Source organism: Mirounga angustirostris, unplaced genomic scaffold (assembly GCF_029215605.1).
Source record: "Mirounga angustirostris isolate CCGP_5_RB_7025 unplaced genomic scaffold, mMirAng1.0.hap1 SCAF_12, whole genome shotgun sequence".
Taxonomy (NCBI): Eukaryota; Metazoa; Chordata; class Mammalia; order Carnivora; family Phocidae; genus Mirounga; species Mirounga angustirostris.
In genome coordinates, this window is record NW_026991720.1 from 40,413,179 (window position 1) to 40,426,145 (window position 12,967).

General features: G+C 40.5%; 1 protein-coding gene across 10 annotated transcripts in view; it reads left to right on the plus strand.

Annotated features, from left to right (window-relative positions):
• ELMO1 (engulfment and cell motility 1) overlaps positions 1 to 12,967 on the plus strand; it is a 520,853-nt gene that overhangs the window by 395,477 nt on the left and 112,409 nt on the right. The window lies entirely within an intron of this gene.

A 12,967-nucleotide genomic window follows, 5' to 3' on the forward strand; every position in this document is an offset into this window, starting at 1 on the left:
GTTGGGCCACCTCCTTCAACTCAGTATGTTCAGGACACATGGGTTTAGTTTAAATAATAAGCTAAGCAAACCTTGATTGAGAGGGTAACTCTGCTGCAAACAGATAATTCTTTATGAAGACAAGTATAAATTGAGGCTAAGGGATGATTTAATTGCTATCTTATTCAACACTGCAAATTTTGTTTAGCTAGGAAATATTGACTAAGTAGTTCTTACAGTTAATTTGGTCTTAAAATCCTTACCTTCAACATCATATGTTATTTTATTTATCCACTCCCCCAAGGTTTTGTGTTTTTTTAATGTAAAGCCAATTATGAAAACGTAATCAACTTTTTCAGGAAGCTAGATCAAAATCATGCTGCAAAGTCTTCCTACAAGCATCCGGTCCCAGCCTCCTAGAGATGTCCTGACATTGACAATTGCAGCCAGATCTGCAAGTAGAAGGATAAAGCGCAGTCTACGTTTGGTCTGCTTAAACCTTTGGTTAATAAAGAGGTCTTTTAGAAATCTCACAAACATTGAAAAAGGGAGAAAAAAATCCATACAGTTCAATACCATCCCTAATATCAGGGATGCCTTCTGGTCCAGCTATACCCATTTCCTGAGCATTGGACAGAATTTCCAAGGAGCAGGCCTTGTGCACTTAAGCATTCAACAAACATTTGTTGGAGCAAGTTGTGTGGCCCCTTAGCACCTTCTTTCTTTTCATGGCAGGATTTTATCATCTTTACTGAGGCAACACTCGCAGACCAAGTAGATTAAACCATAGGCAGGGTTGAATCTAAGAGCGAGATGACTTGCTCTGTGAATCTGCTGTTTGGCTACACCAAAGACTATCATGAGTGGAAGGAAGTGCGGTGGGATTTCAGTGAGCACAGAGACATTGGGAAATAGCTGTTTATCACGTAAGTGAAACTGGCATCACAATAATTGTCTTTGAATTGCCACAGGATTTTGAAGTCCACTAATTTGCCAGCTAATTTCAAACAATCTATGATACTCTAGAAATCCAGGTCTAGAAATGTAGTTGTATAGATGACAGAGCAGTAATCTAGAACCTGAGGTCTTGAATTATTGTCTATAGTTTAGCAACTGAATTTTGTAAATCATTTAACGTTTATGCTCCCCAGCACCTACACATGGGTGAGAGAGAAGTTTAGACTTGGTGATTTCCCAGCTCAAGCTTCCAAACAATTTATTCTCTAGGGCTCATACTGCATTGATCATAGCAATCTTTCCCACTGTACCCAGATGGAGCCTCAGAATCCCTCTTAACACAGTACTCATTCAGCCACTACCAAGCCGTCAGAACTGGCTTACAGCTGAAACTGATTTTTCATCCCTCTCCTATGTCTTTTTCTCAGCTCCGTGCATTGTGCAAGACTTTGAAAAGGAACACACGGGGAATTATCATCTGTATGCAGGGTTTTGGGGATAAGGGAACATCAGTTCTTTACTCATCTTCTTGCTCAGCTGTTCCTTGGAGGTGTTGCCATCTGACAAGGAGGGCTGCAGCCTGGCACTTTGGGAGCTCACTTTTCCTTTCCTTTGAGCTATAAGTGATGAGAGACCTGTCAAGGAGAGCAGTTCACTGGCATCATTCCCAGACCTGGAAGCATAATGAAATAAAGTTTAATTCTGACTTGGTTGGAATTTTTATAGCTGAACATTTGAGATAGCATCTGGGGCAGTTCTAACATCCATTTGCCTGGTTGGAATGAAGCACCCATCAGCTAATGGAAGTCAGGCCTTCATACTGGCAGCCCGTACTGACAGGCTTGACCGTTGGGCAAATCATTTCTAAGTAGAGCCAGCCAGGCCACAGGTCCTAGCAGCTGAGATGGAGCTCACTCATGTCTAATGGTCCAGCAATGTGAAATATGCATTATAGAAGTTTTATCATATGTAGAGAATGATATCAAAGCAGGAACTGGTCTGAAAGCCACCCACACCGGTACTGAGCATCGACCTAGACTACTTAATGTTAAGGGTTCAATCCAAGGCTGGGGCTCTGGGGATCCTATACTGGTACAGTCCACTGGCACTCTTCCTATTACCTACACACTTAACAGCTTTAGAGAACAGAGGGGGTCAATGGACAAAAGCCCCAACTCTGGATTCCATAAGCCAGGCTCAAACATCTCTGCAAAGTAGACCCAAGAAGCTTTGCAAAGACCACTTGATGGGACATCCCTCTGTCCTTAAAATTTCTTGAGGACTAGGTAGATGACTACTTAACCCCTCTGAACCTTAGTTCCCTCATCTGTAAAAATGGAAGTAAAGGTGCGTTTCTCACAAGGCTGTTGGTGAATGAAAATTAAATTATGGTGTCTGTGTAAGTGATGAGTACACCATATTGCACTGTGCAAGGAGAAAATAGTATGATTACATTCCTTAGGTAGAAGCCATTTTTCTTTCTTTCTTTTTTTTTTTTTTTTTTTTTTGGTATCTCGGAGAATGTCTAGCTCAGCTCTGGCTGTGGAAGTTTCTGTAATTGGACAGCTAGAGTGCTAGGAGGGCACATGCTGTCTGCTCTCAGATCACTATCCTAAATCCTCATTTAGGCCACCCCTGCCCTGCTAGCACCAGAGGCCACCCAGAGAGAAAAGGACACTGCCCTTAGAACAAAGAGCCTGGGGTGAAGTCCCAGCTTAGCCACTAGTAAGATCTAGGTCTTGCCATATAGCCTCTCCAATCTTTAGTATCTTTTTTTCTCATGTACAAGATACAGATAATATCTATCCTATCAGATACATAGAAATGTTCAGAGAATAAATGAATTAACATATCCCATGTGCTCTGTGGATTGTACATAAGGTAATATATAAAGTATTACTATTATTACTTCAAATCTAATATCTCTTAACAGCTCAGCCTTGTTTATAGAGAAAGAATCACTGGAAACATTTTTGGAGGGTGAGTCCCAGAAGCTCCAGGATAGTGATGTATGCTTTCCTGATTTTGGAAGCCCATCAACATCAAACGATATTGTGCTTCTTGGCAGATGCCTTGTGGCATTCAGGAAAGCTGTGACCCATCACAAATAATTGGTGGCCTTTACATTTGTTAAGTCAGAGATGTTTTGGTCTCTGCATATAGCCCATAAATCTTTCCGGATTGCCAAGTTTTAGTCATCCTGCCCCAACTCTGTCTTCTTCATGAAGACATAATAAAGCTTTGGAAAACATACATATTTTTTGTTCTTCCATATGGAGGTTGCCAGGCATTTCTTGGCAGCTTTCTTCTCTCCCCCATCCCCCCTAGCCATGTACTTTACACCCCTGAATTATGTATTCTGTCCAGAAAGGAGAATTGGTGATGTCTTCCTTTGTTATGTCTGGTTTTCTATTTACTATAAACCCATCACATCCTGGATCTCAAAGAATCCTGAGTCCTGGGATGGCAAATAGATTCTGTCTGGTGACAACTGGGTGCTGTGTTGGAGGCTGCAAAGGGCCCTCATCTGGGCTCAGTGGGCCCTTGGGTGGGAGGGAAGGGTTGCAATGCGCAGTTACCTTATTACAGGTGAAGAACGTGAGGCTCAGAGGAATTAATTGGCTTGCTAATATGTCCGTTAACAAGGGACAATGTTTACATCTCCTTGCTCTCAATTCAGTCAACAACCACTATTTGCTGAATGCCTGCTCTGTATCATTTCTACGCCTTGGTATTATCTGTGAACATAAATAATCCGTGAACGTCTATGGATTAACCTGCATGGAAGTTTATTTTTCATGCAATCATTAGCCTCAAAGTTGTCCAGAATTGAGAGGCTACGATAACAAAATTCCCAACAAACCAATTATTTATATAAGTTGCCCTTTGAAGAACACAGGTTTGAATCCACTTACAGGTGGATTTTTTACAGTACAGTACTATGAATGTATTTTCTCTTCTTTATGATTTTCTTAATGACATTTTCTTTTCTCCAGCTTACTTATTGTAAGAATACAGTTTATAATACACATAACATACGAAGTATGTGTTAACTGACTATGTTATCGCTAAGACTTCTGATCAATGGTAGGCTATTAGTAGTTAAGTATTGGAGGGGTCAAAATTATATGCAGCTTTCCAACTGTGTTGGTGCATCTAACCCTCACATTGTTCAGGGGTCAACTATATTCACTAATTCATTTGTATATTCACTTACGTATTCATTTTCCTGCCCATTTACATAAAGGATAAAGATCCACTTTTTAAAAGTTGGGCTCTTGTAAGAGTTCTTTCAAAACAACTTGAAAGTAATTGATAAAAACAAACTGACCGATAACGGCCTTTGATTTTTGCCTTTGTTCCCCTCAGTCTGCTACTTTATATGGCCATGCTGGCACAGAGGTGAAAATGAACAATGAAGAAAAACTGAACCATAACAGCAAACTCAAGAGCTGTCCACTCTCCTACTTTTTGCAGAGCAGCCTAGAAGATGAAACATAGAGGAACCAAAGAATGTTCACTTTACCCAAGGTTTCTGAACTGTTAGACTTGTCAAGGGAGAAAGAATTTGCAACGATGGTGATAGGGAGCTGTTGCAATTCCATGTCACCTGGGGAGAGGCATGAGTAGCAGGGGCTGGGAAAATCTCTTAGCCCTCTGAACACTGTAGTTAACTCTACAGCAATCGCACCGACGGTGTGTGGTGCCGTCTCTCTTTCCCACCCCTGATGTAGTTGCAGACGCTCACTCCCAGTCACTGGCTTCAGGGCTGGAGCAGTGTCAGAAGCACTTGCCTGGTGGTTCTAAGAATTGTGCCCTCTAGGTGCTAGGCACTTTACATATGCATAGGTCCTTTTAATGGAATTTTCCAAGTCTTCTTTTAAATTATTATTCTTAATGTAGCTGTTACTTTAAAATTACTACATGCAGTGGTCTGTCAAGATACAGTTTTTTTCCTGGTTTTACTGAGAACTGATTGACATACATCACTGTAAGCTTAAGGCGTATAGCATGATGGTTTGATTTACACACGTTCAGTGATGACCACAATGGGTTCAGCTAACATCCATCTTCTCCTATAGATACAATAAAGAGAAAAGGAAAAAAAAATTCTCCTTGGATGAGAACGCTTAGGATCTACTTTCTTAACTTTCCTCTCCACCACACAGCAGTGCTAACTGTAGTCATTGTGTTGTACATCATGTCCCTAGTACTGACTTATAACCAGAAGTTTGTACCTTTTCCCCGCACTCCTCCAGTTCCCCGTCTCCTCACCCTCCACCTCTGGTGACCACTCATCTGATCTCTTGTTTTATGAGTTTGGTATTTTGTTGGTGGTGGTTTGCTTGTTTAGATTCCACATGTAAGTGAGATCGTACACTATTTGGCTTTCTCTGACTTATCTCACTTAGCATAACACCTTCAGGGTCCATCCATGTTATCATAAATGGAAGAATTTCCTCCCTTTTTTTATGACTTAATAATATGCATTGCATCTATATACCACACCCCTTAGGATACAGGTTTTTATGAAAGAGCGCATCCCCCTATATGCATAGGACAGAGGGTGGGATTCAAGGGACTCTTTGGCGTGGATTCTCGGTCTCCGTCTTTTACGCTAATACATGTCATTGCAGCGTTAAGAGCAATGGTAAAAGGCATTATATCCCTATTTACAGATAAGGAAACAGATGTAGAGAGTTAGCTCATCATCCTTCCCGTAAGTGGCAGAGTGAAATTCAAATCCAGGTCTGTCCTGTGTTCCTTTTACCAACCTCTAATGCTTTCATTTCAGCCTCACTCCCTATACATTGATTTATAACGAATGCATTAGAAAAGTAGTCTTCAGTCTGGCGTGCTAATTCCCCTGAAGAGTGTGAAGACTTTTCAAGGGAAAGGCAGGCATGGATAGTTTTAAGGTGACCCATTCCCCATTCTCAGTTTCCACCTGTACCTTAAAGCCCATCTTGAGAGGTCACCTGTGACCCTCCCAGCAGCCTGCTCCCTCTTCACAAAGGAAAGGTCTCCTCTCACCTTCATCAGGTCTCACAATTGTGTGTGGCCCAAAGTGTGGAAACATTCTCTGAGAGCCACACAAAGGCAATATGACAAGTCCTTCAAATAAAGATCCATAAATGGGTTCCCATCTTTATAAGAGATGGAGTCCCAATAAATCTTTCTCTTGGGTTTAATAATCATCAACATTTGTAATATGTTTGTTCTAATTACTTTATATTAGTAATGGTGCTGTTAAACTCAATGAGGAAGAATATTTTTATCATAGCCTCCCGTTCACAGAAAATGTATTTTAAATTAGATTTTAGTATATATATGTTTTTGTTTCAGAGAAGTGTAATAGTATGATTCACAGTTGACTTTTAAGCATAAAATTTCTATCATGCTAAAATTCTCTATGAGTAGAATTGAGGTAGAATGGGAACAATGGGAAATAGAATGGGAATTTGAATTCTAAGACAGGGTGGCACACAGTGACCCATGGACCAAATCCAGCGCACTGCCTATTCTTGTATATAAAATTTGCTGGAACACAGCCATGCATACTCATCTGTGTGCTGTTTAAGACTGCTTTCATGCTACAGCGGCAACATTGAGTTGCTAGGACAAAGACTGCTCGGAAAGCCCAAAATAGTACTTGGCCTTTTACACAGAGAGTTTGCAGACCTGTTATTCAAGGAGAAAAATGATATAAAATTTCCTACTGTTAAAAAAGAGCTTATTCATATATTTTTAAATGAATAATTATGGGTATAAAATCCCTATTGTATGTATACCCAAGGATACATTTGAAAGAGTGATGTAACAGTTTTATTTTTTCTGTCAATATTGTTATACACTGAAAGTTAGGTTCTTTGCAACTATTTCAACTGTGATGAAAAATTTCAACCATCAACTTAAAAATGGGTACGTAGAGGGTATAGATAGATTTTTTTCAAAATAGGGAGGAGACCACTGCCCTTGAAGACAGGTTCAGGGATGTGACTTTCCATAGTTTAATTCCATCCTATGACGGATGGGAGCTTGTCTCTTTTTCATGGAGCAAATTGAGCCCCAGGTGAGTACCTCAGCCCTCACACGAGCTGTTCTCCCACAACCTTGATGGGTAGCTGAGGGAAACATTGGAGTCTAGCAGGACAATGTCAAAGAGCGGTCTTTGAAATGTCTGGGCTCAGTCTTACAGATCAGAAAAATCCTTCACAAGCCCCTACATTGCCCCTTCTCCTGGCCAGCTAGGGGTAACAAAGTACAGCAGTGCCCTTCCAGGAGGTGGAAGGCTGGGCTTTTTAGGATGTCCCCGCAGAACTGATGGGAGCCTGTGCTGTCCTCCGGCTGCACTGATGGTGGATTGCACCACACGGGTGGATGTTTACACCTGCCTAGTAACCCTGATGCATGTTTTGGGTTGAATTCTGTCTTCCTCCAAAAATGAGACGCTGGGGGCGCCTGGGTGGCTCAGTCGGTTAAGCGACTGCCTTCAGCTCAGGTCATGATCCTGGAGTCCCTGGATCGAGTCCCGCATCGGGCTCCCTGCTCGGCAGGGAGCCTGCTTCTCCCTCTGACCCTCCCCCCTCTCATGTGCTCTCTCTCTCTCTCATTCTCTCTGTCTCAAATAAATAAATTAAAAAAAAAACAAAAAACAAAAATGAGACACTGGTCTTAATCGTCAGTACTTCAGGGTATGACCTTGTTTGGAGATAGGGTCTTTACGAAGGTAATCATGTTAAAATGAACTCCTTAGAATAGGCCCTAATCTGCTTGTGTCCCTATAAAAAGGAGAAATTTGGACACAGAGATTGACATGCATTGAGATAAGACCATGAAAAGACACAGGGAGAAGATGGTGACCCACAAGCCAAGGAGAGAGGCCTGGGACAAATCCCTCCCTCACAACCCTCAGAAGGAACCAACCCTCCTGACACCTTGGGTTCAGACTCCTGACCTCCAGCACTAGGAGGCAATAAGTTTCTGTTGTTTAAGCCACCCAGTGTGTGGTACTTGGTACTTTCTGACAGTAGCCCAGTGATTTTTTTTTTGGACTTTCCAAAGCCCAGTGATTTTTATGTTTAGCTGTGTTTTTTTTTTTTTGTTTGTTTTTTTAAGATTTTATTTATTTATTTGACAGAGAGAGAATGAGAGAGAGAGAACACATGAGAGGGGATAGGGTCAGAGGACGAAGCAGACTCCCCGCCGAGCAGGGAGCCCGATGCGGGACTCGATCCGGGGACTCCGGGATCATGACCTGAGCCGAAGGCAGTCGCCCAACCAACTGAGCCACCCAGGCACCCGTGTTTAGCTGTGTTTTGAAATTACTACGTGACATGGTCCATCAGAGCACAAGTTGTTATCAGAATGCATCTAAAGACAGAGGACTGGAACCAGGGAGACTTTGACCCTGAACCCTAATCTCCTTCCTTTCCCCCTAGAGCAGTTCAGCAGGGAAGTTAAGATCAAAACCTCTGGAGCCAGAGCCCGTGGGTTTAAATTTTACTAGCCCTGTGACTTTGGGGCCTGAATGGCCTCACTTGTTAAACTGAGGAATAACAGAACCTGCCTTGTTAGGTTATTACAAGGACCAGCTGAGTTCATAACATGTAAAACCCAGTGCTTGGCACATAGGAAGTGTTCAACAGTCAAATGTTCATTGTATTATCGAGGGGCCATAAAGAACAACCTCTGCCTAAGACCACCCCAGACCTGTGAATCACCTTGTGAGTACTACACACATGTCCCCTGAAATTCTCTAAGTTTTGTTTGTGAAATTGCCATATAAATGTTAGAAGGGCTTTTTTAAAAATCTAGGATTGCCTTTTCTCGTGTTTTATCCTGTCTTATTCCTCCAAAGCCTAATATTTGAGAAGAGCTAGAATGCCTTATTAATCCTTAAAAAAGTGTCTGCCCCAGCACCAGTTGGCAGTTAGATTTCATCAGTCACTTGAGATTATGGATTAACTCACTGATCTTTTTACCCTTCGAGCTAATTAGCCTTTGGACAAATACAGCTAGTCACAGAAGCCAAACACAGCTGACCAAACACATTTCAAAGAGTAAATTTGGTGGGTAAATAATGCCAAGCTTGGATCTCTCAGTAATATTGCTTTTCTGAGTCACTGGAATCTCGATGATCTTTCCTTCCCAGCTAGAGTTGGTAGTGAGGTGTTTACAACCCTTCTAAGCAAAAGGGACAGTGTGACTAATTAAACCAGCTAGCTCCTCCCTACTTAAGTCTCCGCCACCCCCCATTTAAGATGATTCTTTCTCTGATGTTCTCTAATAACTGGCCCAGTTTGACTTTAAATGACTGAAGCATATCCTTTGGGACCCTTGTTTAACAGACAAGGGAGACTTTCCTAGATCCCCAGCTGAAATGTAATTTTACTCAATTTAATTTAATTACTACTACCTGCCAAGACTTTCTCACACCTCCGTAAAGCACCTTAAACAGTTCATGCCTCACCTTGGTGCTAAGGCCTGTTAAGTACTTGTAGATAATTATCACATCCTCTTAGACAATGTTTGGTGAAACTCAATATTTTTAGACCTTGCCTTCTTTGCTAAAGAAGACCTCTCCAGGCAGACTTTTTCAAGCTCCCTTTAGTTGAAATTATTCTCACATTGTAATAGGCACAGCCTCACCCGGGAGTTGCAGGGAGTTGCAGGGGGAGTCTCTCCCTGGGGCCAGCCAACCCCTTGGTAATGGCAGCTGGAATGGTGTGCCCATCCTGGTGTCCAGCTCTGGTCTCTCCTCTGCTATCTCCTTGCACTGGGCAACCTTACACTATGCGTCCATGATCTTCTGAGTGACCATTGCTTCTTCTGACCCCACAGGGCAGAGTTCTGGAGAAAGAGGGATTCCAGATTGAATGACAGCTCTGACATTGCACAACCACATACCTGCTCATTGGGGTTTGGTTTTTGTTCATGCATTCAAGAAAACGGAAAACAAAAAATGGTTTAGCTCTTATCTCAGAAGAGTAGCAGTGTGGTTGCTTTGCATTGCCATTAATAGTAATTGACAAAAAGCATTTGTCAAGCAAGTAATGAGTCCCTAGCACTGTGTTTTGATAAATAGGAGGAATCCAAAGAGATCATAATCTGGACTTTGCTCTCGAGGATCTTCAAAAACAGTGAAAAGCTTGCAAGATCGTAAATCATATTGAACAGTGGTAATATAGTTAATAACAGAATTGTAAGCTTCAAGTGAAGTAAGTCCTAGGCCACTATTCTGTAACTAGTTCATTTGAAAAAAATATCCCATGGTGAAGAGCACCATATGTTACACTTGCGTGGGCTTTCCCAAACCAAGATATCGTGTCTGATACCAAGTGGCATCTGTCTAAACGAATTATGATAATACGAGTTTATTATACAGAATGAACTGTATATGTATTTGATAAGGAAAAATGACCAAGAAATATTTCTCAGTGAACAAAGAAGTTAGTAAGATAATATACAGCATATGATCCATGGGGTGTGTGTGTGTGTGTGTGTGTTTTGGGTGTATGAATAGATTTGTGTGTTGTGCATATATATAGGAAAATGAATAACTCTGGAGAATGAAGCTGGGGAACCCAGAAGAAGACTTTTATTTTTAATATGGTATTTTTCCGTACATATTTTTACTGTAAATTTTATATTTATATTTATTTTATTTTTAATTGAATCATCAAAATGGATTCTTTAAAAAATATAAATCTTGGTAAAATAATAATAAAAATTAAAATGCCATATAGTATTATCAATATAGGAAAGTGTGTGTATTCTTGATTTTAATAATTGGAGAAATATAGTTTAGATTTGTTTTGGAAATATTTAGAGCAGTGATTCTCATCCTTTGGTGATTCTTACCTGTTGATTCTTTTAAAATTGAAAAACCCAGCAAATAACACCAACTTTATAAACCAGAATTGCAGGTAGGCTTAGTTAATTGTTTAGAAACACCACCACCGGCGCCTCGGTGGCTCAGTTGTTAAGCATCTGCCTTCGGCTCAGGTCATGATCCCAGGGTCTTGGGATCGAGCCCCACATTGGGCTCCCTGCTCGTCAGGAAGCCTGCTTCTCCCTCTCCCACTCCCCCTGCTTGTGTTCCCTCTCTCGCTGTGTCTCTCTCTGTCAAATAAATAAATAAAATCTTTTAAAAAAGAAAATGATGACCATGAAAACATAGCGTGACCAAACTTACACGATACAGCCAAAGTTGTCCTCAAATGGGAGAGGACATTCTTTTAAAATTATGTAAAATAATTCTTTTAAAATTATTATTTTTATAGAAAGAATAAAAATAAATGAACCAAGGATTTAGCTCAAGTTAGAAAATAAAAGAGCAAAGAAAGCAAGAGGAAAGATATAATAAAGATAATAAACTAGAAAACAGGGAAATAGCAGAATCTTAAAGTAAATCCAAGAACTACTTCTATTAAGTAACTAATAGCCAGTGACAGTTTTGTCAAAGAAAATACAGAGGAAACACGAATTAACAAATTTATAATTGAAAATGATATTGAAACAGGCATGGAGGTGACTAAAACATTGTTAATGAGTTCTGTGGGTGGCAATATGCCAGTAGACTGGGTAAAGCTCAGTGTGCACACATGCACAAACAAAATAATCAGAGGCCCTAGGTATGCATATATTTGGGGCAAAATATACAGATTGCTAGCAGAGCAAATTCTGTTACTTTGTTGGTTGAGACATATATTTGTGTGATCTTCCTGAAAATGGCAGTGTGTATCAAGAACTGAAAAATTCATATGATCCTTGACCCTCTTATTCCAAATCAAGTAGCTTATCATTAAGGAAATCAGAAATGTGGAAGAATATCCTTTGATAGGAGACAGAGTTTAAGAAGACTGGTATCATGGGAGTATGCCGATGATTTTACTCTTTGTGTGGGAAAATACAAAAATAGAATGATTTCATCTTTAAAAAAAACGAAACAAAAAACATGTTGTTATGGACTGAAATGATTCTGGACCTCACCACAGTGTTAACACTCATTTTTTTTGAGTGTAGGGATTACAAGTGATCGTTATCTTCTATGTATTTTGGGGCATCTTCCAAACATTCCTCAATGAGATTGCAATCTTTTGTAACTAGACCAGAAAATTACTAAAGTAGAAGGAGAAATTTTCATATAAAATGATAGAAAAACGTTGAACCGGAAAACCACATACAAAAGCGTGACCTGTGTGTAAGCCTATCAAGACCGAGAGGGCCACAGAACCCTCTAATATTCACTCAGTAGTTTGTATACTTTCCATTCCCTTGAAGGGGGCACGGATGAGAGGTGGAGGGAGAAGGTACTAGCGAGGACATGTTCTTCCCCAAACCTGAGGTCTTGGGTGTTAACCTGTGATTCTGAGGGTGCCTTCAGCACCCTCCCTTTACGAGAAACATAAAGTTTGGTCAACACTCCCCCTAGTGGCAATTTAACAAATCTCCTAAAATTCCTTACCCAAAAGCCCGGGGCTGAAAAACGGATGCCAACTTCAGTTAATTGAGGCACTTGTTAATGAGACATATATTGCTGGACATCTCGAGTGTGTGGCTCAGAAATACATATTCCTTTTTTTAACAAGCAGCCCAGGTGATTAAAATATTCAAGTGCGGAATCTATCGACCTAGACTATACATCCCTGAATGTTGTAGAAAAGAGAGGCAATGTGAGAAGTAATTCTTATAATCTAACCTCGTATTAACTTCCAAAAAAGAAGAGAGGCCAGAGGTGTTTGTAGCAATTTCCTCTAGTGAACACTTGTGAAAACTCTAGTTGCTACTTTTTATTCCTTATGCTATCTACAAATATATGGGAGTATAAATTAGAAACAAGTGAGTTGTACCTGGTCATTGTTGCTTTATGATTCTCCATTCAAATTTCTCAACATTCTCCATACCTTAGATTTTCTTTCCAGGTTCTAGACAGCCAGCCCATTTGGAACAGCTCGCCGATTTAATCAACATGCTGTTTATCTTGTTTTCCAGATGGTTAATGGGTCTCTTAAATAAAACTGGCCCT